The following is a 25,740-nucleotide window of genomic DNA, read 5'->3' as shown; positions in this document are numbered from 1 at the left end:
GCTCATTTTACACTTTTTAATTTCATGCTTGTCTTCAGCTAAATCTTTTCCATAAATTTCAATTCAACAAAACATAGATGCAGTACCAAGTTAAAGCTTAATGAATTGGTTAGTACTCAGTTAGAAGTCAAAGAAACTGGATTTTTTTAGACTCAAATATTTCAATTTATGTGAAATTTAGTTGAAGAGAATCATGCTTGAATCACTCATGCAACTAATGGCATGAGTATGTATAGTATCTTTGATGCTAAGATATTAGGGTAATACATAGCATAGGAGTAATTGGAGAATGTTAAAATCAGATTCACTGGACACTTCAGGGTCCTTTGGCCTGAAATCACTAGCAAATGTATATCAGACTGGTAGAATTCCATAGAAGAGTGCCTTTTGGTTATGGCATATATGATGTTCCTTTTTCAGAGTAACAGTTACAAAGACCCATTTCAGTAAATTGATTTTGCCAAGCTGTGTGACTCATTTTGTTTAAAAAGTTCAAGTGTGGTAAATAGAAAGAAAAAATGAGGTGGCAAATCAAAATGGGAGAGATTAGCATAGCATTTCATAATTTATCAAGATAAGATCAACAGCAATTCATTTTTCTCCATTAAAGGCAATTCAATATGAGAGCTATCTCTGCATTGTGGAGTGGAACTGTCTGCCAAAACACAGGGCCACTGAAGACTAATATTTAACTTTGCTAAATACAGATGCCTTTATTATTCTCTATGGGATACTTTTGTTGAGTCTAGTGCTTTGGATGGACCTTTAATTTAGAACTGTGTTTCTTCCCTTCATAAAAACACATATTTTTCTTTAACTCTTTTTAAAAATTTTGTTACATGGTTTATTTATGGACTGAAACACAGCAGACAACAGGCAAAATTCATAGTCCAAGGAATAAACTTAAAATATAAAATAATTACATTTTATTAGAGGGAGACATATAAAAATACCAATGTGAACTGTAAAGAAAGGCAAGTGTTAGCTCATAGGTCCTAAATCTAAGGTAGACTTGGCCCTTGAACTAGTTTTTAATTCTTAATTGAGGAACATAAACTAAGAGACAATCACAACAAATGAGCAAACGAACATGACTCTTCATCTTATGAAATCTAACAGAATCACCGTTCTCTCCGTACCTGACATGTCTTAATACAAATAGGAGATTTAGGAAGCTCTGCCTTGAATTGGAGTGAACTAACTTATGAAACTTAGTATCAAAGGGGAAAATCTGAGTTTTCTAACTTCTTATTTGAGGTGGGGAGGTTGAACACAGAAATGGAAGGACCGGTGAACCAAAGACATCCAGGATGGGCCAGGCATCAAAAGGAGTTCAGTTCTAGAAACTCTTGAAGGTATGAGGCAGAAATCTGAGATTAGCTGTGGCATTCAGTGGGGTGTTTTCCAATAAAACTTTATCTGCACACATAGTTGACATGGGTTATAATATACTACTTCTGTTTTATACTTTGTTGCTCTGAAAAATGGGTGCTGACAATGTTGTGAATGGCCAGATTTAAGCATAGGGCCAGAGGGTGGCTTGGGCCTATAGGAATGCTGTAGACGTGACACTGTGCCATGTGCTTAAACCATAAGAAGCCTAGAACTGATTTTACTTCCTTAGAACGCTGTGAAAGTCACTCAGTCGTGTCTGACTCTTTGAGACCCTATGATCTATAGAGTCCTGGGGAATTCCAGGCCAGAATACTGGAGTGGCTAGCCATTCCCTTCTCCAGGGGATCTTCCCAACACAGGGATGGAACCCAGGTCTCCTGCATTGCAGGCACATTTTTTTTTTTCTCTCTTTTTCTAAAATTAATTTTTATTGGAGTATAGCTGCTTTCAATGTTATGCTAGTTTCTGCTTTATAGCCAAGTCAATCAGCCACACATATACATATATCCCCTCTTTTATAAGTTTCCTTCCTATTTAGGTCACTGCAGAGCACTGAGTAGAGTTCCTTGTGCTATACAGTAGGTTCTCTTTAGCTATCTATTTAACACAAAGTAATGTATATATGTCAGTGCCAATCTCCGAATTCACCCCCACCAACTTTCCTTCGTGGCATCCATACATTTATTCTCTACCTCTGTATCTCTGTTTCAACTTTGCAAATAAGTTCATCTGTATCATTTTTCTAGATTCCACATATAAGCAGCATTATATGATGTTTGTTTTTCTGTTTCTCATTTGCTGTGCTCTGTATGACATCTTTAGGGCCATCCACATCTCTGCAAATGGCACAGTCAATTTTGTTCCTTATTATGGCTGGGTAATATTCCATGGTATATATGTATCACATCTTCTTTATTCATTCTTCTGTCAAAGGACATTTAGGTTGCTTCCATGTCCTGGCTATTGTAAATAGTGCTGTAATGAACACTGAGGTGCACATATCTTTTGAAACTATGATTTTCTCCAGATATATGCCCAGGAGTGGGAGTGCTGGATCATATGGAAGTTCTAGTAATTTCTATTTATTTATTTATATATTTTAAATGGAGGCTAATTACTTTACAATATTATAATGATTTTTGCCATACATCAACATGAATCAGCCCATGTGTCCCCCATCCTGACCCTCCCTCCCACCTCCCTCCCCATCCCATCCTTCAGGGTCATCCCAGTGCACAAGCCCTGAGCATCCTGTCTCATGCATCAAACCTGGACTGGTGATCTATTTCACATATGGTAATATACATGTTTCAATGCTCTCTCAAATCATCCCACCCTTGCCTTCTCCCACAGAGTCCAAAAGTCTATTCTTTATATCTGTATCTTTTTTGCTGTCTCACATATAGAGTCATCATTACCATATTTCTAAATTCCATGTATATCCTTTAATATCCTGTATTGGTGTTTTTCTTTCTGACTTACTTCACTCTGTGTAATAGGCTCCAGTTTCTTCCACCTCACTAGAACTGATTCAAATGTATTCTTTTTAATGGCTGAGTAATATTCCATTATGTATATGTACCACAGCTTTCTTATCCATTTGTTTTTGCAGGCAGATTCTTTACCAGCTGAGCCACAAGGGAAGCCTTTAGAGCTCTGAGCCATCATCTAAAGAGGTCCAGCTACCCTGCTGAGAAGACCTATGAGAGAGATGACCAATAGGCCCCTGTATAATCCAACCGTTGAAGCTAAAGCATCATATGGAAATATTACACCATCTTGGATGTTCCATTACTCAGTTTAGCTTTGACTAAAGCACTTTTGATGAGGAGCCTGGTGGTCTACAGTCTATGGGGTCACAAAGAGTCAGATACAACTAAGCGACTAACACACACCACATGGAGACAAGCCGTTTCTACACAGCCTACTCAAACTGAAGATCTATGAGCAAACAAATGATTGTGGCTTTAAGGCACTAAGTTTGGAGTGGATTTTTATGCAGTGACAACTAAATGATACAGACAACATGCTACATTTCAGTTGCTCTTGATTTCTACTCTCAGCTCATCATAGACTTTTGATGCTCCTAGTGCCTTTTTGGCCCCATCAAGACTCACCTGCCCTGAGAAAATTTCAGACATTGTAGTAGGTGGTTGTGGTTGAAACAAGAAACACTGTGGGTTAAAGACCTGTAACATTATGTCTTAAGTCTTACCTAAGTCCCCTGCCAAGTTATAAGATAACTTGATGGAAGATAATGTGATAAGGAGAAATATTTTAATCCTAAAACATGATGCCAACATCTCCTCACCATTATTGCCCTGTGAGGGTTGCAAAGCCACCATGACTGTGTAGTCCAGCAGACGTCTTTGGGTCTGTGACCTTCCTGCAGAGGGCACATCATATACCGTTTCATATAGCTGTTCCCCTTTCATAAGTCTAAACCTCAGTCTAATTCAGATCCTGTAGATGAATATCACTCATGCCTCTTAAGATGCAGATCTATATTATGTGCCATTTATTAACAAGGAAATAACAGTAACATTTTTCCAGACAGGAGAAGCTACAGACTTGAATTATTTTCTGCAACTGAAGGTTTGGAAACATCATAATAGAGACTGTAGTCCCAGTGGCCACTTAGGGAAGGTTACTGCTGACCACTTCTTAGCACTTGCAGATGACCTATCTTAATGTACTAGCAGACAATCACTCTCTACCCCTTAATGCATTCTCTCCAGAAACCACTGGGCAGAAACTCCCAGAAACACATAAAGATTCTTTTGTCCTTGCCCTAAAACTACGAGGCGAGAGAAGAAAAAGATGGGGACAAAAACGAGAAATTAGGATAACTTTCTGGAACTCTGATTTTGGCAGATTCTGTGAGAAATGCTGGGCTGGATAAAGCACAAGCTGGAATCAAGATTGCCAGGAGAAATATCAGTAACTTCAGATATGCAGATGACACCACCCTTATGGCAGAAAGTGAGGAAGAACTAAAGAGCCTCTTGATGAAATTGAAAGAGGAGGGTGAAAAAGTTGGCTTAAAGCTCAAAATTGAAAAAAATAAGATCATGGCATCTGGTCCCATCACTTCACGGAAAACAGATGGGGAAACAGTGGAAACAGTGTCAGACTTTATTTTTGGGGCTCCAAAATCACTGCAGTTGGTGATTGCAGCCATGAAATTAATAGACACTTACTCCTTGAAGGAAAGTTATGACCAACCTAGACAGCATGTTAAAAAGCAGAGACATTACTAACAAAGGTCTGTCACGTCAAAGCTATGGTTTTTCCAGTAGTCATGTATGGATGTGAGAGTTGGGCTATAAAGAAAGCTGATCATCAAAGAATTGATGCTTTTGAACTGTGATGATGGAGAAGCCTCTTGAGAGTCCCTTGGACTGCAAGGAGATCCAACCAGTCCACCCTAAAGGAGATCAGTCCTGAGTGTTCATTGGAGGGACTGATGCTGAAGCTGAAACTCCAATACTTTGGCCACCTGATGCAAAGAGCTGACTCTTTTGAAAAGACCCTGATGCCGGGAGGGATTGAGGGCAGGAGGAGAAGGGGATGACAGAGGATAAAATGGTTGGATGGCATCATTGACTCAATGGAGATGAGTTTGAGTAGACTCCGGGAGTTGGTGATGGACAGGGAGGCCTGGCGTGCTCTGGTCCATGGGGTAGCGATGAGTGGGATACAACTGAGCAACTGAACTGAACTGAACTGAACTGTGGGACTGGCTGTGTGCAAGATGTTTTTGTCCAGAGCATCTTTCCTCCAAATTACTGAGTCTTTTGCACATGTGTTTTTTAATGTTCCTGAAAGTTTACCAATTAGATACTAATTAGAGTTACTCATCATTAATTTTTAAAGAATATATGATTCTGAAAGTGTTAATGGACTTATTACACATTTGTGTAAATAAGTTCAACAAAATAATACTTGGAAATTGGCTTGCAATTTAGTTGACACCATGCATTTATGTAGTCTCCATTTTAAATTTTATTGCTCACTACCATCATGTGATTTAGGTAAAGGATTATTATCATTATTGCCAGAGGAAAATGAGACACAGAGGTTTAAGTTCATGTCTTTCCTCCTAACTCAATATGCACTATGCAAAGAGACTTTGAGATGTGATCTTAGGAAAATGAAGTCAGTGATTTCTGAGAAATAAATGAAGTAACTGAGGCTGGGGCAGAGGAGATTAACAGCAAGGCCCTGGGCTCATGGTCCTCAAGGGAAAGAGGTATCATGGAATAGGGAAGCAACTTTTCTTAACTTTTTATTTTATATTGGAGTATAGCCCATTAACAATGTTGTGGTATGAAGGAAACTATAAGTAAGGTGAAAAGACAGCCTTCAGTATGGGAGAAAATAATAGCAAATGAAGCAATTGACAAAGAATTAATCTCAAAAATATATAAGCAACTCCTGCAGCTCAATTCCAGAATAAATGATCCAATCAAAAAATGGGCCAAAGAACTAAACAGATATTTCTCCAAAGAAGACATGCTGATGGCTAACAAACATGAAAAGATGCTCAACATCACTCATTATCAGAGAAATGCAAATCAAAACCACAATGAGGTACCATTTTACACCAGTCAGAATGGCTGCTATTCAAAAGTCTACAAACAATAAATGCTGGAGAGGGTGTGGAGAAAAGGGAACCCTCCTACACTGTTGATGGGAATGCAGAGTATACATGTCTATCCCAAACTCCCTAACTATCCCTTCCTCTGTCCTCCCACCGTGGCCACCATAAGTTCATTCTCTAAATCTGAGTCTCTTTCTATTTTGTACATAAGTTCATTTGCATCATTTTTTTTTTAGATTCCACATATAAAGAATGCCATACAATATTTCTCCTTCTCTGACTTAATTCACTCAATATGACAGTCTCTAGGTCCATCCATGTTGTTGCAAATGGCATTATTTCATTCTTTTTAATGATTGAGTAATATTCCATTGTATATATACCAGAGGGCTTCCTGGGGCTCAGCTGATAAAGAATCCGCCTGCAATGCAGGAGGCCTGGGTTCGATCCCTGGGTTGGGAAGATCCCCTGGAGAAGGGAAAGGCTACCCACTTCAGTATTCTGGCCTGGAGAATTCCATGGACTGTATAGACCACTGGGATCACAAAGAGTCAGACACAACTGAGCGACTTTCGCTTTCTTCTTTTTCATATATACCACATCTTCTTTATTCATTCCTCTGTTTATGGACACTAAGGTGGTTTCCAAGTCTTGGCTATTGTAAACAGTGCTGCAATGAACACTGGGGTACATGTAGCCTTTCGGACCATGTTTTTCTCTGAATATATGCCCAGGTGTGGGATTGCAGGATCATATGTAGCTCTATTTTTAGTTTTCTGAAGAACCTCCATACCGTTCTCCACAGTGGCCATGCCATTTGTATTCACACTAGCAGTGTTCCCTTCTCTTCACATCCTCTCCAGCAATTATTGTTTGTGAATTTTTTGATGATGGCCATTTTTACTGGTATGAGGTGATATTTCATTATAGTTTTGATTTGCATTTCTCTAATAATTATTGATGCTGAACATCATTTCACTGTAGGGGAACAATAAAAAAGGGAAGTGAGAGAATTCCCAAGACACAGTTTGACTGGTGTGAGGTGATATTTCATTGTAGTTGCAATTTACATTTCTCTAATAATTAGTGATGTTGAACATCATTACATTTTAGGGGAACAATTTTAAAAAGGGAAGTGAGAGAATTCCCAAGATATAATTTGCATGTTTCAAAACCCTTTTGAAGCTCATTCTGCCATTAACTAGAAGGAAGAAAAGCTTTATTTGTCATTCTTTTCCCTTCCTCTCTCTGTGGTTGGACCTGAATTCAGAACCCAATAAATGTTATGCCCCTTTTCAACACTATTAACATTTGGGTCTACTTTGTGTGACACTTCAACCATACGATCACTATGAGTAAAGTTGTTTATAGATGAAAAGCAGTTAGTTTGAACAACTCTTTTACAGTTTTTGGGACAAATCCTGTTTTTTAAACTGAGAATTTTCTCTCTGTATTTCATTTGGTTTGTTGTTGCATATCTAAAGATTTGTTGTTGTTCAGTCACTCAGTCGTGGCTGACTCTTTGCAACCCCATGGACTGCAGCAGGCCAGGCTTCCTTGTCCTTCACTGTCTCCCAGAGTTTGCTCAAACTTAGGTCCATTGAGTCGATGATGCTACCCAACCATCTAATCCTCTGTTGCCCCCTTCTCCTGCCCTCAATCTTTCCCAGCATCAGTGTCTTTTCCAATGAGTTGGCTCTTCACATCAGGTGGCCAAAGTACTGGCACTTCAGCTTCAGTATCAGTCCTCCCAATGAATATTCAAGGGTTGATTTCCTTTAGGAGTGACAGGTTTGATCTCCTTGCTGTCCAATGGACTCTCAAGAGTCTTCTACACCACAGTTCTTGGACCACATCTTAAAAATGGACTCAGTTTAGAAAAGACATCTTATGTCAGTTCCATGAAACAGGAATAGAGTAAGGTGTATTCCATTATAACCTCCTGCAACATTTATTTTTTTTATTTATTTTATTATTATTATTATTTTTTTTTAATTTTAAAATCTTTAATTCTTACATGTGTTCCCAAACATGAACCCCCCTCCCACCTCCCTCCCCATAACATCTCTGTGGGTCTCCTGCAACATTTAGAAGAGAATAGACGTGTTCCTATTCTTCCTTGACAGATGACTTTGCGATTCATCAGTACCCCGACAGTGCTCTCTAAATGTGAACCAAATCCACTGCACATGCTCATAAGCATATGAAGAAATAACATAAAATAGATGGAGAGAAGACAGTTAATTAACACCCAATGTATAATTTTTATAGAAATTAAATACAGGCTTTCACAAAATAAATACATTTGTGTGTGTGTTAGTTGCTCAGTCATGTTTGACTCTTTGTGACCCCTTGGGCTGTAGCCCATCAGGCTCGTCTATCCATGGGATTCTCCAGGCAAGAATACTGGAGTGAGTTGCCATTCCCTTCTCCAGGGCATCTTCCTAATCCATGGATCAAACCCATGTCTCCCACATTGGAGTCAGATTCTTCACTGTCTGAGCTACCAGGGGAGCCTCTAGTATATCTTAGAGACCCTTTAATCCAAGGAGCTGAGAGGACAGAGGACAGCCAACATGGTACCCAGAAAGGTGTACATACCTTTAGTGCTTTGTTTCAGCTCCTAGACTCAGTATGACTTTTCTTCTTATGTGCCTTGTTTAAATAACACATGTATTTTATGCTACTTGGAAAACTGATCATTCTTGATTATTAATGTTTAAGTAGTCTCTGGGGAGTGTTTTAAAGCTCGCTTTGAAATTTAGGTATTAACATCACTTCTTTGCCATCTTCTGATTGCAGTTTTGATATCTCTTAGATGAAAAGATTTTCCAAATTGTAATCTATGATTAGATGCAAATCAGGGCTTCCTGAGGACACGTCCTGTCTTCTTGTTTTATAGCTAAACAAGTTAGATAGACGGTTAGTAATGGAGACACCATGAACTAGCTTTCCTCCTGTTTGCATGTTTAAATGGCTTGTGAAGTTTAAGTGAAATATCACATTGTATGGAATGATAGGAAGAGATCTTAACATGTGGCCCACAGTGAGACAGAAAGCACATAAGCTTTGTATTAAGACAGACATGAGTTCATTTCCTAGCTCCACTAAAAGGGGCTCAAGCTTCCTGAATGCTCTGAGCTCTGGCATAGAAAACCTGCCCCTAAACCAATTATCTAATTAAAGCTTTATCTGTAGAACATATATATATTCTTCTAAGTTTTCTGCTTCTAGAAATCAAGTAGGACTCTTGACATGAACCATCTGCTGCTTTTTATAAAATGATATAAAAATTACTGCTTTTTTCCTCAAATTCAAATTTTAATTTTATTCTGTAAAACTTATTAATTTGCCCCCAGTTTAGTGTTGACCTGCATAAACATAGCTTCTTGATTAAATTAAGATGTGTCTTATTCTAGCACATCAAATTTACTTTTGCAAAGTAGTAGCAAAATTCGATAAATTGTGTTTTTTAGTATTTCCTTTATCCTGCTTCACAGTTCTCCATATCTTAATTTTCCCTATACGCGCTGTGGGCCATGGGTGGAGGTTATATCAAGGCATGGGCAGCATCCATATTTTGGACTTTTTTCTAATGACTTTATGAAATATCACACTGTCAATATATAAGTCTTCTTTGTGTCAGCTTATGTGTTGCTTTATGTCTACTTTTTGTCAAGAGAAATAATGGTTTTAATGATAGATTCCATTACCCTAATAAGTAAGAAAATGTGAGAATGTGATGCTTTTTGTTACTTTATGAGTGTATCATTATTAACATTATTTTGACTGTTCTTATCATCCATCAACTTCGACGACTAGACTTTACTCTTTGAAAACACATCTCTCATCCCCACTGAGAAATCCCCTCTGGTAGCTGTTAGTTCAGCTACCAGGGGGCTTTCTCTTCCCTTATACAGACAGCAACTTGGCACAGCCTGCATGAGGCCTGGTGTGGACATTAGCTGTTAATGTCAGTGCTAATGATAATGAATTGTCTGCTTGAATCTAATACACACACATTGGTTTAAAAGGTTTTCCTTTTCAGACTGGTAGTGAATAGAAGGAAACAAGTTCAGCCAAGTCAGGACTGTGGACGTGCATGATCTCTGAATGAAGCATCTTCTCTTTCATTAACAGTCACAGGTGGTCTGAGTTCATGCCTTCGGGGGCAATGACCCTGACTGTACAGGCCAGTTTAAACCCTGTTATTTCATGACTTCTGCCTTTCCCATGATGGATTAAAACAACAAAGGAATCAGCAGAAAAAAAGGAGGGCTAGGGGTAGCTGGTGAGAGGCAAAGTCAATGAGACATTGCATTGTTTTTCCTATCGGCTGTAACTCCAGGGTGAGGAGCATTCCAGTGGCCTCCCATTGAGATGGGGACTGACTGACCAAATCCCTCTCTCTACTTGAATGGCTCACAAAGAGCCTATGCATGCCCTGCTGGTGATCCAGGTCATCTGTTTTGTATGCCTCCTGTGAGGTTGGAAAAAATATGTGAAGTATTCTAGAGGAGCTAGAAATGACTGATGATATTGTCATGTGGTATCACTTGGGCTTGCATATTAAAAGTTTCTCTCAGCTCTGTCTTCTACTCTTTCTGGAAAAGAATTTACAGTCAGCAAAGCAGCTTGTTAGGTAGAAAGTAGAAATGTGTCAATCACAGTTTAACTCTGATTCTTTCTCTGAAAGAGAGAAAATAAAAACATGGAAAGGGGACTCACTACCCAGGCTTTGCTTAGTAGGACTGAGGTTGAGGCATTTGTAGAGTTGGGGCATGGGTGTCTTGTATTTTGCATCTGTGCTATTTTTTCAATATTACAGTACAATTTAATCTATTGATATGATATTATGCCTAGGAGACATTTAGTTGTTTTTATGTCCCATGAATTAATTTACTATTCAAAACAATATCAATCATTTTTAGCTTCTTTACAAGTCAAATGGTTTTTTAAGAAAAGAGTAGAGCAACAAATTTACTTGAAAATAAAAAGTTGGGATGATGTCAAATTCTGAGTGGGTCTGACTGTGCTCTGAGCACTGGGCATTTTCTGAGGATTGATGACCAGTTTGAAGGAGTTGATGGTCCTTGGATGAAGCTCGGGCCATTAACTCCAACCAGTCATTAATTGCCTGGAAATGTCCTGGGCTGAGGTCATTATTGCTATTATAAACTGAATTAATGCCCTATGCTTCAGCCAATAAGATTATTTGAATTATCTTTATTCTCCATTCAGTTTATGATTATAAAAGTGTACCACAGGCAATCAGATCAGAAAATAGATTAATCACATGCAGAATTATATTTTAAATGAATTGTTTTTGATTCATACAGCTACCCAAAGCACTGGGAGAAGTTGATTTCTCAGTGTTGGAATTTTTTGACATTGATGTGCTATGCTGCACCCCTGATCCCTCAAGTCTATTTCCTACCATTGATTCAAATTCAAGTAAATAACTGAATTGAATGGACTCTTCAATTTACAATATGTAGATTCAATTTTCTAGAAGTGATAGTATTTTGATACTATGGAATTAGGATGGATTGGGCATGGGGATAGCAGAGAGTGTTTGTGTGATAATGGTGTAAATCCTTGAAAAAAAACTACGTAGAACCTAAAGTATATGTACAGTCTCAATCACAACTTTGTGTTGTACTTTACAATTTTACATTCATTATTTATTTTGCATTATTATTCAATTTTTCTCCTTGTGTAACACTTCAGTCAAAGAGCAGATGTTATCATTCCATTTTTTAAAATTGTACTGTGCAGCATGTGGGATCTTTGTTCCCTGACCAGGAATCAAACCTGCATCCCTGCATTGGAAGTGCAGAGTCTTAACCACTGAATCACCAGGCAAGTCTCTCCCTTTTTTATATAAGGAAACCGAGATCTAATAGTTAAGTGACTTGCCTTGTGTGTCATTGTTATGGATTGCCAGAGCTATCTTCAATCTAAGGATGTTTCTCTAGTGTTTGTATCAAACCTCCTATTTTATTCTGAGATTAAAAAAATCATATTAACAATGACTCAGTACTACTACTGCTAATTATTGTTGGTTTAGTTGTTAAATAGTGTCTGAATCTTTGTAATTCCATGGGCTGTAACACATCAGGCTCCTCTGTCCATGGAATTCTGGGATTTTCCCAGATAAGAATACTGGAGTGGGTTGCCATTTAATTCTTCAGGGGATCTTCCTGACCCAGGAACTGAACCTGCATCTCCTGCATTGGCAGGCAGATTTTTTTTTTTTTCATCACTGAGCCACCAATACTATTATTAGTAATATTAGTAATAAATGCTAGTATAAAGTGCCATTGTTCAAGATATTTCCATGCTTCTCAAGTTATTTAGAGGAAGGATACGATAGAGTTATCAAACAGTATAGTATTTTGATGCTTCTATGATGAGAAGATTCATTTGCTGCTATAGTTTCTCAAGGTCTGCTTAATCATTTGCTTCTTTTTAAAGCCAAGGATATTTGTATTAATCTTTAACTTAATTGGATATATTTCATATCTACTTAATATTTCTCTATTCTATTCTGTGAGTAAAAAGGCTCTTACTCTAATAAAGAATTCTTGCATTGAAAGTAGCTCAGTCGTGTCTGACTCTTTGCAACCCCATGGACTGTAGCCCACGAGGCTCCTCTGTCCATGGAATTCTTCAGGCAAGAATATTGGATTGGGTAGCCATTCCCTTCTCCAGAGGTCTTCTTGATCCAGGGATTGAATCCAGATCTCCTGTACTACAAGCGGATTCTTTACCCTCTGAGTCACCAGGAAAATCCAATTGAAGAATTCTGTATTGGTGTTTTCCTTTCTGGCTTACTTCACTCTGTATAATAGGCTCCAGTTTCATCCATCTCATCAGAAATGATTCAAATGTATTCTTTCTAATGGCTGAGTAATACTCCATTGTGTATATGTACCACTGCTTTCTTATCCATTCATCTGTTGATGGACATCTAGGTTGTTTCCATGTCCTGGCTATTATAAACAGTGCTGCGATGAACATTGGGGTACTCGTGTCTCTTTCAGTTCTGGTTTCCTTAGTGTGTATGCCCAGCAGTGGGATTGCTGGGACATAAGGCAGTTCAATTTCCAGTTTTTTAAGGAATCTCTACACTGTTCTCCATAGTGGCTGTACTAGTTTGCATTCCCACCAACAGTGTAAGAGGGTTCCCTTTTCTCCACACCCTCTCCAGCATTTATTGCTTGTAGACTTTTGGATAGCAGCCATTCTGACTGGCATGAAATGGTACCTCATTGTGGTTTTGATTTGCATTTCTCTGATAATGAGTGATGTTGAGCATCTTTTCATGTGTTTGTTAGCCAATACAGTATACTAACGCATATATATGGAATTTAGAAAGATGGTAACGATAACCCTGTATGTGAGACAGCAAAAGAGACACAGATGTATAGAACAGTCTTTTGGACTCTGTGGGAGAGGGAGAGGGTGGGATGATTTGGGAGAATGACATTGAAATATGTATAATATCATACATGAAACAAATCGCCAGTCCAGGTTCGATGCATGATACTGGATGCTTGGGGCTGGTGCACTGAGACGACCCAGAGGGATGGTATGGGGAGGGAGGAAGGAGGGGGGTTCAGGATGGGGAACACGTGTATACCTGTGGCAGATTCATGTTGATGTATGGCAAAACCAATACCATATTGTAAAGTAATTAACCTCCAATTAAAATAAATAAATTCATATTAGAAAAAAATAATTCTGCTATGATGTAAGTAACTGGAGTTATATCAACATACTACAGCAAGGGGGAACAACACAAGGAAAACTCAGAAAAAGTGTATTAGTTAACAAAGAAGGCAGATATTTTTATGGTTTATGAATTGCCCTCAGAAGTTCTTAGAGTATGCTGTATCAGAAGCAGAGTGAGCCTTTAGACTGATTGATTTACGAAGGTGAGAATCAATGCAAAACTAGATGATGATCTGAGCTCAGAAGTGTTAAGCACGTTGGATGACATTGTGTGATTATAATCGTATAACTTTGTCTTACATTTATAGTGGAGGTGATTGTTCTTTCTGGAACAGTTAGCCTCCCCTGAATCCCTTCCTCCTTATGATCAATCTCTAACCAGGCAAGAGAGTTGGACAGATAAGACTCTTATTGAAGACCTGCAATTACCACTGTGATCTCCAGATGTGTATTATCTCAAAAACAGCAAACAGTATGGGGTTGGACCAGGATTTATTCTTTTCCCTCCTCCCATCAAATGAGGAGTTGTTAAATCAAGTGATATGACAATGGCTGTTTAGAAGTGTTTAAGACTCTGGAGAGTCTACACTTGGCAATTACTCTACTGACAAGGTCTAAAAGCAGATGGATGATTTGAAATCAAAGCAAGGACCACATGCAGAGTCTGTTTGGTCTCCTTTGAAGATTCATGTGGACATCTTCTTAGAGATGAGTTGTTTGTTCTATTTGGCTAGTAGTGTTTATCCAAGTGCAACTGAAATACTAATAATGACAAAGATATTGCATTGACAATCTAATAGAAAATCTAAAATTATTACTTTCCTCATTACCACTTGGACCATAGAGTTCAGATTTGCTTATTAGCTTCAGAAGCTAGGGAAATATCATTTATAATGTCAACTAAGATTTAATCTTTTACCACCCTATTCAGTTGTGTAAATTTCTTACTACTTTTTCCAATTATATAAACCTCACTATAGAAGCTATTACTTGGGTGTTGTATGTCTAAGAGTAAATTAGTGATTCTTCTGGGTAATTCTCCAAAATATCCTATGTGGCTTCATTTTCTGTTTCCCTTTACCTGTTTCCAGGAATTGTGCTTTACCAGGGATGGTTTGTTTATGATAAACAAGCAAAGAACTGGTTTCATATAATAGATAGTGTCCTAGAGGGAACAGACTGTGTGGTAGTGTAGGAATCATTTACTAGGACAGGTACATCAGCTCTTTTGGGAAGGGCAGAGTCCCTGGAGTTGAATAGCTTCTATATAGCAGTTGGAGACTCTCTAGGGAGATAAAATGAACTATGCAGAAAAAATAACTCCAATATTTATTCTTATCTCTGTTGCTTTCCTGGTCTCAGTAGACATTACTATAATGATTTTTGCAGAAGCACTTTGTTTTTGTAGGGTCAAAATCCTTTTTTCTTCATTACTGAAAGGTAAGGTTCACAATGTGAAAATATCTCTGGTACCAAAAGGGGCCAATGGAAGGAAAATGACTCTCTAACTAGTGTAAATGGTAACGACTAGTAGGATTTTATCCAGCGGATCAGGCCATTCTAGAAAGTGAGGTATAAGCATTCTGTTAGCCTGAAGATCCTTAAACTCCTATCCAGTGATGATTAGGAGTATTTCGAAAGATAGTGCTGTTAAGTCACTTCAGTCGTGTCCGACTCTGTGCGACCCCATAGACGGCAGCCCACCAGGCTCCTCCGTCCCTGGGATTCTCCAGGCAAGAACACCGGAGTGGGTTGCCATTTCCTTCTCCAACGCATGAAAGTGAAAAGTGAAAGTGAAGTCACTCAGTCGTGTCCGACTCTTGGCGACCCCATGGACTGCAGCCCACCAGGCTCCTCCATCCATGGGATTTTCTAGGCAAGAGTACTGGAGTGGAGTGCATGGCATGTAATATCTATTTTTATTGTTTTTTTATACTATGGGCCATCATCCTGCCTTTGCTTCTGGTTTCAAAGGTTATTGTACAAACTTAGGTAAAGAATTGATTAGGTCAGTCTGAATTTTAATGGATTCATTCCTTAAATCCAGTCAATCTTGGTAAATTTTGGACTGTGAGGAATCCAGTACTTTGCAGAGATCTTCAAATTATATCTGCTTATACATATGCTTCCTGGTAAGACATTGTCCAAATGAGCTGTGACCTGATTATAAAAAGAGAAATCCTCTGGAATACACCTCATAAAGAGCATTTAAATGGGCAGTTACATTTACATAATAAATCTCTTTACCCAGCAAAATATAGAAATATAATAAAGACACTTAGTTAAAAATAGCTGGCCTATTTTTAAAGAAGGTACTAGAGAATGATTTTTAAGTATAGGAAAGTGATCCCAAAGGGAAACTCAGAGATCCAGGAAGAAACATAAGGAAGCATTAAGATCAATTGCTTGGGTAAATCTAAATTACTTTTGAGTCAATAAAACAATAATTCATTGTGGGATCTAAGAAAGACCTAGGTTTTCCCATTGTTGGGGCCTGGAGTCCTAACACTGGCAAGTTTGAGGTTATCTGCTATATTTCATGTGTCTTCTGTACCCTGGGAGATCTCTCCTGGCTTTACCTTCTGGTTGCCAGCACCTTTGAGTGGTTTGGGGAATTCTCTTTGATCTCCAGTTCTATTCCCTGCTTCCTGTGCCTTGGATTATTTTTTTCATGTCTGCTGCACTACCCTTGACCTTTGGCAGGTGACTGTAGCTGACCTACACTATATGAAAACAGAGCTTTTCCCTGAGAGAGCTCTCTCAGCTTTCCTGTCCCTCTTCCAGTGTTCATTAACCAAAAACCTAGAGTGCAAACAGTAATCTCCTACAAGTCTCCCTTCCTGCCCCAACTTTAGGGTACCACTCCCCATAAAGATGGGAGGGAAAGTATCAGAGCATTATTTGGGACTTGGGCTCCTCTAGTTCCTAATTCATCAGGTGAGCTCACACACAATCCTAAAAGTTTTGTTAACATTAGCCTGGTTATTCATTCCCTTTATCAGTAACAGACTGCTCCCTCTCTGTTTCAGAGATGACAGTGATTGGAGATTGTTTTCCTCTTTCATGAGCTTGTTACTTTGGGGGGGATTGATTCACTTAGGATTTTTTTGTACTCAGTTCTTAATATAGTTCAATCGATTGTTTTGGTTCCTAACATGTATTAATTTTTGACTCTAATTCACTGATGACAAGATGAATTTTGCTTTTATGTTTGGAAAGATATATCTAATTTGAATGTGATAGATAGAGTAAAGAAAGTGGAGAAGATGATATTAAAAGTGATTTCAGGGAAAATGCAACCAACAGATTTCATACCACTTTTTCAATGATGTTAAGTTTCAGAATATTCTTTGTTATATGATAATATGAAAACTCATCAGATTAGATAGCTCTTGCATGTGGAGGTGTGATTGCTATCAAGGGTAAAATTCTGTCGAGAATGTATTTCTGCAAGATCAGAAAACAATTTGGTCCCAGGTTTTTAAAGATGTAAATTGGACTCTTGACTTGCTTATTTGTATTTTTGATGTTCTTATTGTATCCATACAATGAAGGAATGCAATACATTTTTTTAGTGGCAGCAAAGACCAAAGGATATAAAGTTAGAAACTTCAAATACACATTTTCTATACATTACTGTAACATTGTCCATGATTAATCAATAATTATCAAGGTGATGATCTTGATATGGGACATCCAAAAAGTTTACCACCAAATACCTCATGAATTTGATGAACTGTTTTGTATTTACTTTACCTCACAAACTGTGTTCGAGTGTCTCCTGTGGAGGTACAGGTCAGCACTGGCCTGCCACAGGGACAGGGGTGCTGGGTGTAGCAGAACTGAGTATGGCATAAGCTGTCTTGGAGGAGGTCACCATTAACCCCACTGTAGAGCTGCCAGAACTTACACAGGATTGGGGAAACAGACTCTTGGAGGGCACAAACAAAACCTTGTGTACACCAGGACCCAGGAGATAGGAGCAGTGACCCCACAAGAGACTGACCCAGACTTGCCCATGAGTGTCCAGGAGTCTCCAGCAGAGGTGTGAGTAGGCAGTGGCCTGCTGCAGGGTTGGGGGCACTGAGTACAGCAGCATGTGCATGGGACTTTTGAAGGAGGTCACCATTATCTTCATTACCTCCACCATAGTTTGGCGTCAGGTCAAACAACAGGGAGGGAACACAGCCCCGACCATCAACAGAAAATTGGATTAAAGATTTACTGAGTGTGGCCCTGCCCATCAGAACAAGACCCAGATTCCCACTCAGTCAGTCTCTCCCATCAGGAAAGTTCTATAGCCCTCTTATCCTTATCCATCAGAGGGTAGATAGAATGAAAACCACAATCACAGAAAACTAACCAATCTGATCACATGGACCACAACCTTGTCTAACTCAGTGAAACTGAGCCAGGCCATGTATGGCCAGCCAAGACAAACGGGTCGTGGTGGAGAGTTCTGACAAAACGTGGTCCACTGGAGAAGTGAATGGCAAATCATTTCAGTATTCTTGCCTTGAGAATCCCATGAACAGTATGAAAAGGCAAAATAATAGGACACAGAAAGATGAACTTCCCAGGTTGGTAGGTGCCCAGTATGCTTATTCTACTGGAGACTGGTGGAGAAATAACTCGAAAAAGAATGAAGAGACAGAGTCAAAGCAAAAACAACATCCAGTTGCAGATGTGACTTGTGATGTCAGTAAAGTCCTATACTATAAAGAGCAATATTACATAGGAACCTGGAATGTTAGGTCCATGAGTCAGGGTAAATTGGAAGTGGTCAAATAAGTTCAGTTCAGTTCAGTTCAGTCACTCAGTCATGTCCGACTCTTTGCGACCCCATGAATCGCAGCATGCCAGGCCTCCCTGTCCATCACCAACTCCTGGAGTTCACTCAGACTCACGTCCATCGAGTCCGTGATACCATCCAGCCATCTCATCCTCAGTCATCCCCTTCTCCTCCTGCCCCCAATCCCTCCCAGCATCACAGTCTTTTCCAATGAGTCAACTCTTCGCATGAGGTGGCCAAAGTACTGGAGTTTCAGCTTTAGCATCATTCCTTCCAAAGAAATCCCAGGGTTGATCTCCTTCAGAATGGACTGGTTGGATCTCCTTACAGTCCAAGGGACTCTCAAGAGGCTTCTCCAACACCACAGTTCAAAAGCATCAATTCTTCGGCACTTAGATTTCTTCACAGTCCAACTCTCACATCCATACATGACCACTGGAAAAGCCATAGCCTTGACTAGATGGACCTCAGTCGGCAAAGTAATGTCTCTGCTTTTGAATATACTATCTAGGTTGGTCATAACTTTTCTTCCAAGGAGTAAGTGTCTTTTAATTTCATGGCTGCAGTCACCATCTGCAGTGATTTTGGAGCCCAAGAAAATAAAGTCTAACATTGTTTCTACTGTTTCCCCATCTATTTGCCATGAAGTGATGGGACCGGATGCCATGATCTTTGTTTTCTGGATGTTGAGCTTTAAGCCAACTTTTTCCAAGAGTGAACATTGACATTGTAGGAATCAGTGAACTGAAATGGACTGGAATGGGCGAATTTAACTTAGATGACCATTATATCTACTATTGTGGGCAAGAATTCCTTAGAGGAAATGGAGTAGCCTTCATACTCAACAAAAGAGTCCGAAATGCAGTACTTGGATGCAATCTCAAAAACGACAGAATTATCTCTGTTTGTTTTCAAGGCAAACCATTCAATATCACAGTAATCCAAGTCTATGCCCTGACCAGCAATGCTGAAGAGGCTGAAATTGAACAGTTCTATGAAGACTTACAAGACCTTATAAAACTAACACCCCCAAACTATGTCTTTTTCACTATAGGGGACTGGAATAAAAAAGAAGGAAGTCAAGAGATACCTGGAATAATAGGCAAAATTGGCCTTGGAGTACAAAATGAAACATGGCAAAGGCTAACAGAGTTTTGCCAAGAGAATGCACTGGTCATAGCAAACACCCTCTTCAAACAACACAAGAGAAGACTCTACACATGGACATCACCAGATGGTCAATATCAATATCAGATTGATTATATTCTTTGCAGTCAAAGATGGAGAAGCTCTATACAATCATCAAAAACAAGACTGGGAGTTGACTCTGACTCAGATCATGAATGCCTTATTGCAAATTTCAGACATAAATTGAAGAAAGTAGGGGAAACCACTAGACCATTCAGGTATGACTTAAATCAAATCCCTTATGATTATACAGTGGAAGTGACAAATAGATTCAAGGGATTATATCTCATAGAGTGCCCGAAGAACTATTGATGGAGGTTTGTGACATTGTACAGGAGGCAGTGATCAAGACCATCCCCAAGAAAAAGAAATGCGAAAAAGCAAAATGGCTGTCTGAGGAGGCCTTACAAATAGCTGAGAAAAAGAAGAGAAGCAAGAAGCAAAGAAGCAAAGGAAAGATATACCCACTTGAATGCAGGGTTCCAAAGAATACTTAGGAGAGATAAGAAAGCCTTCCTCAATGATCAATGCAAAGAAATAGAAGAAAACAATAGAATGGGAAAGACTAGAGATCTTTTCAAGAAAATTAGAGATACCAGAGGAATATTTCATGGAGAGATGGGCTCAATTAAGGACAGAAATGGTATGGACACAATAGAAGCAGAAGATATTAAGAAGAGGTGGCAGGAATACACAGAAGAACTATACAAAAAAGATTTTCATGACCCAGATAACTACAATGGTATGATCATTCACCTAGGGCCAGACATCATGGAAGGCAAAGTCAAATGGACCTTAGGAAACATCACGATGAACAAAGCTAGTGGAGGGATAGAATTCCAGTTGAGCTATTTCAAATCCTAAAAGGTAATGCTGTGAAAGTGGTGCACTCAATATGCCAGAAAATCTGGAAAATTCAGTTGTGGCCACAGGACTGGAAAAGATCTGTTTTCATTCCAATCCAAAAGAAAGGCAATGCCAGAGAATGTTCAAACTACCACACAACTGCACTCATCTCACATGCTAGCAAAGTAATGCTCAAAACTCTCCAAACCAGGTTTCAACAGTATGGGAAGCATGAACTTCCAGATGTTCAAGAAGGATTTAGAAAAGGAAGAGGAACCATAGATCAAATTGCCAACATCCATTGGATCATTGAAAAAGAGAATAGAAAAACATCTATTTCTGCTTTATTGACTATGCTAAAGCCTTTGACTGTGTGGATCACAACAAACTGTGGAAATTCTAAAAGAGATGGAAATACCCAACCACCTGACCTGCCTCCTGAGAAATCTGTATGAAGGTCAAGAAGTAACAGTTAGAACTGGACATGGAACAACATACTGGTTCTGAATCGGGAAAGGAGTATGTCAAGGCGGCATATTTTTACCCTGCTTATTTAACTTACATGCAGAGTGCATCATGAGAAATGCTGGGCTGGATGAAGCACAGCTGAAATCAAAATTGCCGGAAGAAATTCCAGTAACCTCAAATATGCAGATAACACCACCCTTATGGCAGAAAGTGGAGAGGAACTAAAAAGCCTCTTGATGAAAGTGACAGAGGAGAGTGAAAATGTTTGCTTAAAGCTCAACATTCAGAAAACGAAGATCATGGCATCTGGTCCCATCACTTCATGGCAAATAGATGGGGAAAGAATGGAAACAGTGACAGACTTTATTTTCTTGGGCTCCAAAGTCACTGCAGATGGTGACTGCATCCATGAAATTAAAAGGCACTTGCTCCTTGGAAGAAAAGCTATGACCAACCTAGGCAGTATATTAAAAATCAGAGACATTACTTTGCAACAAATATACATCTAGTCAAAGCTACGGTTTTTTCCAGTAGTCATGTATGGATGTGAGAGTTGGACTATAAAGAAAGCTTAGCACTGAAGAATTGATGCTTTTGAACTGTGGTGTAGGAGAAGAGTCTTGAGAGGCCCCTGGTCTGCGAGGAGATCCAGCTAGTCTATCCTAAAGGAAATGAGTCCTGAATATTCATTGGATGGACTGATGCAGAAGCTGAATCTCCAATATTTTGGCCACCTGATGCGAAGAACTGACTCACTGGAAAAGACTCTGATGTTGGGAAAGATTGGAGGCAGGAGGAGAAGGGGATGACAGAGGATGAGATGGTTGGATGGCATCACTGACTCGATGGACATGTGTTTGAGCAAGCTCCCAGAGTTGGTGATATACAGGGAATCCCGGCATGCTGCAGTCTATGGGGTCACAAAGAGTCGGACATGATGGAGCTTCTGAACTGAATTTACTTCACAAGAAGATCCTGCATAGGAAATTCATAGCTTTCATAAAATTATATAACAAAGTTAACTATAACTTCATAGGACTAATTGTCAGAACTGGTTACCCATGAAGGATTGTATATGAATTTTGAAACTACCGTATCACTTGGTTGATTTTAGATAAAAGTTTAAAGAATTAATGATTTGAACTTGTTACAGTTGTAAAAACAAATCTCTTTCTGTTCCCATCAATGCATTTTTGACTCTGGTTTCTCTACTGTGTTTTTATATAAAGTTTTTTAGACATGTTATCTCTTGCAAGTAGCATTGTTGTCAATCCAACCTAGCTTAAACAGATTAGCAACCAAGAAGCAAGTGCATTTGTCACATTAAAATCTTTAAATATTGATGGATATGCTGGTAGGAATATAAACTGGTGCAGACACTGTTGAAATGTAAATTGGTACAGCCACTGTATTCCACTGTGGAAAACTACAGAAGTTTCTCAAAAACTAAAAGTAGAGTTACCATACAATCCAGCAATCCCACTCCTGGGTATATGTGCAGAAATATCAGAAAACCACTAATTCAAAAAGATACATGCACCCTAATGTTCACAACAGCATTATTTACAGTTGCCAAGATATGGAAGCAACCTAAGTGTGCATCAAGAAATGAATGGATAAAGAAGATGTGGGGGCTTCCCTGGCAGTCCAGTGGTTAAGATTCTGTGCATTGAACTTATGGGGTGTATGTTCGATGCCTCATTGGGGATTGAATGAGGATCCCAATTGCTTCATGGCCAGAAAAAAAAGATGTGGTGTATATAAATACAGTGGAATACTGCTCAGAGATAAAATGAATGAAATTTTGCCATTTTCAACAACATGAATGGACTTGGGGAATATTATGCTAAGTGAAATAAGTCATATGGAGAAAAATAAATGCTGTACGATATCACTTATATGTAGAATCTAAAAAATAAGGCAAACAAGTGAATATAACAAAAAAGGGACTCACAGATAAAGAGTACAAACTACTGGTTACCAATGAGGGGCAGGAAGAGGGGAGGGGCAAGATACAGTGGGAGAATAAGACTTACAAACTACTATATGTATAAAGTAAATAAGTTACAATAATTCATTGTACAATGTAGGGAATGTAGCCAGTATTTCATAATAGCTATAAATAGAATAAAACCTTTAAAATTGTGAATCACTATGTTGTACACTTGAAATTTATACAGTATCATAATATCAACTATACCTCAATTAAAAAAATACCTGCTGCTGCTGCTGCTGCTAAGTCGCTTCAGTCATAAAGCAAAGAACAGAAAAAGTAAATAAATTAAGAGAAGCAACCCCCTTCCAAATCATGTCTAATGCTCTATAAATAGCTTTATATAAAACTATAAAGGATTAATTCCATATGAAAAATTGTACATATTATAAAATCTAATTATATATGGCTTCAAAAAATATTGCTGTACATACTACTCATTGAAACTATGTCTAAAGGTGTTTAACATAGAGAACACTTTTTAAATTATAATTTTTTCTGGGTTACAATTTCAGAATGACCAGAAGTTAGGCATCTAATAGCCTTTCTATATATTAGTTGCCTTTATGCACAATGAGCAACTAGTATAATTTTTAAAATTCTTTTATTTTTCCAGTGTTATTACTCTAGTTATATTTATTAAAATGTAATTTTATGTCCACACAACTTAATGATAAAAAATGTGAGTTTGAATTTTGTATTTTTTTGACCATTTCATTTTTCCATAAACTTATTTTTATTGTATTTTACGAAAGTTTTGCTTTGTGAAGGATTGAAAAGCTTTTTAAAAATTGGTTATTTACCATAGATAGTTTGGAAAATACCATTTGGAAGCACAATGCTAGAATTCAAAATTTCATAGAATTCAAAATGCATACCAGTGGTGTTCTCATTATTTAATTTGTTCAATTTCTCCCTTCCTATTAAGCAACACATTTTAATGTCTTCCTGTTTGCAAGCTTAATTTCTAATAATAGCAATTCAATAAAAGTTTCAAAAGCCAAAATGCTCTGGCACTTCATTCAATGAATATTTTGATTCAAGATTTTGAAATGATTTTGAAAAAAGGCTACTGAAATTTAGAGGACTCATTTGCAAATGTTCAACACCTTTTAAGACAGAGGCTTTAAACTCTGAGTCACCAGGGAAGCCTCCCTTTTAAGACAATTAATTTAAAAAGTGATTCTTCAGATTTTCAAATACACTAGAATTCTATTGACATTGGTCAGAAAAGAGAGAAAGCATATAGTGCTGTGATGAAGTATTTTATATTCAAGATCAACCGAACAAAAATTGTATAGTCCAATTGTTATTTGTGTATATAAGATATTTATAAATTTTTACAAGTAAAACTTCTATTTCAGTTAGAAGAATATTAAAAATATTGAATGCAACTTTGAATTATATGTGTACCATGGCCAATTCCAAATTTTTGCACCATATATTTCTTCATTTGATAAAAATATTTTTATTTTAATGTTGACTTCAATCAAAATTTATATTTGAAATACCACCAAAATATTCTTTAATTTTATCTTTAATGTTAAATTTTATAACTGAATTAATAACAGGTTTCAGACTCTGTTGTACGTTCAACAGAATGAACAGAACAGAAAGAATGAACTTAGAAAAGAGTCTTACTTAGATTTTATAAATTGTTCATAAACAGAGCATTTAAGAAATTAATCTGATTATCTGTTTGAGGCCTTTGATGAGACAAGCAAAACACTGGCTTGGAACCAATATATTAATCACACTTGCTTTATTTGTGTATCCATACAAAAACTGAAAATAAATTAATTTAGAAAGATAGTCATTTGATCTATTTGAAAAGTTGTGCTTCACAAAGTGATGTGTTCAGATGCACACTTAAATGGTCAATATAACTACTAGCTTTTGAAGTAGATGCTAATAGTTCTTTAGCAGGTTTGTGTCTTCTGGTTTTCATAATTTCTGCTCTTGGATTTATCTTCATGTTGGATGGTAAATATAGACAAATCACTTGCTTATCATCAAATGTCATGAGAAATGCAAATCCACTAAATTTTTTATTAGAAGAGTGCTATCTCATTGCAGTAGAAAGAGTTTATCACAAACTACAAGATTAGTCGTTGATGTTTTTAGTCCCTAAGTGTCATGTCTGACTCTTTTGCGACCCTGTGGACTGTAGCCCATAGACTCCTCTGTCCATGGGATTTCCCAGGCAAGAATACTGGAGTGGCTTGCCAATTCCTTCTTCTGAGGATCTTCCCAACCCAAGAGTCAAACTTGTGTCTCCTGCATTGGCAGGTACCACTAGTGAAGCCCAAAAGATTAGTGCCAAGAAATAAAATGAATAAATTGTTATAGATATACACTGCATGATAAATTGAAAAATCATTTTCATGACAGCACTGGGCTAATCTCTGAACTCTAAAGCAGGACTGCTCAGCTTCTATTTAAAAGCACACATCTTTCACATCACCTAAATCTAGAACTTTTCAAGTTTCTCCAAAACTTCACCAACTAGAGGCCTGGTGGTTTGGTGCAGCATCTCCAGAGCATGGCACAGTGGGCCAGCGCTAGGTTGTCTGGCAGGATACTAGAAGAAGAAGCGACCTAGTTGTGCATTATCACCAAGTTCTCTTGACATTGAAGAGATTGGTCATTTTTGAATGGGTTCGGAGGAGGAGCTGGGGTTAGATGAACCTCTGCCATGTGAGAATAGGAAGAGAAGAT

This window comes from Budorcas taxicolor, chromosome 12 (genome assembly GCF_023091745.1).
Source record: "Budorcas taxicolor isolate Tak-1 chromosome 12, Takin1.1, whole genome shotgun sequence".
NCBI lineage: Eukaryota > Metazoa > Chordata > Mammalia > Artiodactyla > Bovidae > Budorcas > Budorcas taxicolor.
This window is presented reverse-complemented; position numbering follows the sequence as displayed.